Source organism: Carlito syrichta, unplaced genomic scaffold (assembly GCF_000164805.1).
Source record: "Carlito syrichta isolate Samal-C Ts95f unplaced genomic scaffold, Tarsius_syrichta-2.0.1 Scaffold308158, whole genome shotgun sequence".
Lineage (NCBI taxonomy): Eukaryota > Metazoa > Chordata > Mammalia > Primates > Tarsiidae > Carlito > Carlito syrichta.
Genome location: NW_007252254.1, coordinates 1002055 through 1005740, shown reverse-complemented (window position 1 = coordinate 1005740; position 3686 = coordinate 1002055). Strand labels below are relative to the sequence as shown.

The 3686-nt window shown below is 48.9% G+C and overlaps 1 protein-coding gene across 1 annotated transcript in view; it reads left to right on the top strand.

Annotated features, from left to right (window-relative positions):
• The first annotated feature begins 208 nt into the window (after positions 1-208).
• Positions 209-3686, top strand: part of EFHD1 (EF-hand domain family member D1) — a 45053-nt gene continuing 41575 nt past the window's right edge. The window contains exon 1 of the mRNA XM_008065119.2: positions 209-287. The gene's annotated coding sequence lies outside the window, so the exon portion shown is untranslated. The remainder of the gene's footprint in view (positions 288-3686) is intronic.

Below are 3686 nucleotides of genomic sequence, written 5' to 3'. Positions count from 1 at the left end.
TTAGACAGGAAATTTTAATTACCCCGGACTTCTCCAGAGGCCTCTTTCAAAGGGAGTCCACCAGGGCAGCCACTTGAAGACAGGACCCAAATGTAACCTCTTCAAATGCAGCTGTGAGACTTGTGCAGCATGCAAAAAGCTTGTGTTTCAATTCCCCAAAGAGAGGGTGGGAAGCCTTTGGCTATGGAGAAGCTGTCTTTTTATTAAGAATCTGAAATGCTGATGTCATGGACGCCCTGCCAATGCCAGATTCCCACGTCACCGAGACATCCTTGAAGCTTGAAAAGGCAAGACTGTCATGGAATTCTTCATATCCTTCCCCTCCTCTCCCAGTTTCTTTCTCTTCTAAGTCTTGTCCCCGAGGGAGGGAGATAGCAGTGCAGACTTGGAAGGCTTGGGAGTTTGCCAAAGAGGTGAAGTGAGCCCTCTTAGGGAGGTGAAGGTGAAGAGGCCTGCATATGGGGCATCCTGATTTTTTTTTGAGTGAATTGACATGTGTGTATGTATGTATGTATTGAGTCAGGATCAACCAGGCTGGAGTGCAGGGGCACGATCACAGCTCACCGCAGCCTTAACCTCCCGGACTCAGGTGATCCTTCTGCCTCAGCCTGTGGCATTGCTGGGACTACAGGCACACACTACCATATCCGGCTAAGTTTTTAAAAAAATTTTTTTAGAGGTAAAGTCTTGCAGTGTTGCCCAAGCTGGTCTTGAACCCCTGGGCTCAAGCAATCCTCTTGCCTTAGCTTCCCAACGTGCTGGGATTACTAACATGAGCCACTGCATCCGGCATAATTGACTTTAAATATGCGAAGTATAGATAGAAATAAATGGAAGAAATTAAGTACTTTTTTTCCTCTTGGAAAAAAGGTAAGAGCTACTGACTTGTCCTGGTTGTAGCTTCCATCAACAGCAATCACCTCAGATTTGAAATTCCCTCACCCATACTGGCATTCACACATTTGAGTATTTTGAGTTGAAGGCTAGGGCAAGAAGACCCAGGGTTTGTCTGAACTCTTGGAGGGTAGTCCCAGGCTACCTTCTGTATTAGGGCCTTGGTCTCTGGCAGAAAGACAGTGACTTGGAACTATTTCTTAGACGGGTTTAAGCACCATTTGCTTTTACTTGCTTGCCAGCAGGCAGGATTAACCCCTATAGGAGGAGCTAGAAGAAAGCTTTCATGGTCCCTGGCAGCTTTATTATTGTAGGGAGTTTTCTTTTCCTTCTCATTCCTTCTTCCCCACCTGGGACATCTCTTCTATCTGATTTATTACAGAATCACTGCATTTTCTGAAAACTTAGGTGATGAGGTTTTTTCTGTTGTTTTTGTTTGTTTGTTTTGTTTTGTTTTGAGTCAGGCTCTCTGTTGCCCAGGCTCGAGTGCAGTGGCACAATTATGGCTCACCACAGGCTTGACCTTCTGGGCTCAGGCTGTTCTTCGGCCTCAGGCTCTCAAATAGGTGGGACTATAGGTGTGTGCCACCACATCTGGCTAATTTTTTATTTTATTTTTTTTTGTAGAGAGGAGGTCTTGCTATGTTGCCCAGGCTGGTCTTGAACTCCTGGGCTCAAGCAATCCTTCCTTCTTGGCCTCCTTAAAGTGCTGGGATTATAGGCATCAGCCACCGAGTTTGAATGATGGGAATTTGAAAATGAGTGATGAAAACAGTTATTAAAGCCTTACATGATGCAAACAGAAAAAAGTCCTTTCCCCCTTCTTCCTTGCAAAATTAGTTTAAAAGTGCCTGATTTTGGCCAGGCACCATGACTCAAGGCCGTAATCCCAGCACTTTGGGAAGCCAAGGTGAGCAGACTGCCTGAGCCCATGGGTTCGAGAACAGCCTGGGCAACTTGACAAGACCTCATCTCTACAATAAATCAAAAAATTAGCCGGGCATTGTAGTACGTGCCTGTAGTTCTGGCTACTTGGAAGGCTGAGGCGGAAGGATCGCCTGAGCCTGGGCGACGGAGTGAGACTTCAACTCAAAGAAAAAAAGTTCCTGATTTCAAAGCTCTAAGGTCCAGGAAACGCTAACCTTATACTTGACCCTGGTCCAACTAGTCAGGAGAAATATTTCTTCCATTGAATGGAGGGATTTTGATTTACATGGGGCTACATCACAAACGGCTTCTTGGTGAGGTGGAGCTAGTGAGTCTACAAAGAGTCCACGCATCGGGTCTTGGGAGCTAATGGCTGCCAGGCCAGTGCATGATGTTCATCTTGGGAGCCCAGGACCCCCTCGGGGCACTGTACATGCTTGTCTTTAGCTTCAGAATCACAAGTCTCTGTATGCCACGTGCACCCTTGCACGCTCACACATGCCTGCATGTGTGCTCACTCGCACGCTTACTGTCACACACTCACTGCTTGACCTCCTCCACATTTCACAGCCTTCCTGGAACAAGCCTCTCTAGCCTTCTCCTGCTTCTGCGGCCCTTGAGTGTGGATGACCAAAGGGCACCATTGGTCCTAAGTCCTCGATGCTGCTCGGAAGACCTGCATGTGGGACATCTGAGTTGTTGGAGTGTGGGCCGTGCTCCATCTCCAGGAAGATGAACCTGACCTTGGTCAGTGACCTACCAGGAGATGAACCTCAGGCCCCTGAGTGCCTCATTGGTTCCAAGACTAGAGAGACCTTTTGTGACTCCTTCCCCAGTGCTCCCAACTTTGGGCTCCTGTGGCCAGCACTGTCTATATATCTCCTAGTGTCTGCTTCTGTGGTACCAGGTGATGATGATGATGATGATGATAATGGTGAGCCTCTTCTTCACCTCCTGACTGTGCTCACTCATTCAGTTCTTCATTCATTCAGCTGAGCACTTTGCGAGGTGCTGGATTATAGATCGATCCAGAAGGGTCGCTGTCCTTGAGAAGCTCAACAAATTCCTGACACTGAGCTGGATTTAACATGATGCTTACGGAGGGGTGCACCTTCTTGAAAAACTGCTTGCCACCTACCACCCGCACACAAGACACTCCATGTAGCTGAGCAGACTCTGTGAGGATGCCGGGGCTGGGGGTGTGTGGGGTATAACCTCAGGCTGCAGCATTCAAAGCAGGGGGTCAGGGAGCCTTGTTCATGGTGGATACAGCCAGGGAGGAGCAGCCGCCCGGACTGGGAGGGGATTCAGGCCCTGGGTGGAGGCAGCAGCAAAGGCCCTGGGGATGAGCTTCCTGGAGACAGAGACTGGGAGCTGAGAACTCGATTTGGGGTGACCAGGTTGGCCTTGGATGGCAGGAAGTGGGCAGTGAGGGCTCAAGGAAAGGACCTGTAGCTGCAGGGTAGACAGAGCTTCCTCACACTGGGGTTCTTGAAAAATGGAAATTGGCTCCCTAGGTGGGGCGAGCCCCTTTCTTAGGGTTTCCCTGGAAGGGGAGTAGTCTGACTCCTAGGTGTGAGAGGTTTGCAGTCAGGAATGACTGGAGTTTTTAGAAGTTGGGAGATGGGCTATGTGACCTTCAAGGTTCCTTCTAGGCCATAGGTGGGTAAGCTTGATCCGTAAAGGGTCAGATAGTCGATCTCTTTGGTTTTGTGGGTCCTGAGGTTTCTGTTGCCACTCTGCAACTCTGTCATTGTGACATGGAAGCAGCCACAGGGCAACCCCCTAGGGTCACCTCCCACTCTGAGCTTTTCTGCCCTCTCAATAAATCCAGCTTTTTTTTTTTTTTTTTGGGTTAGCGACTC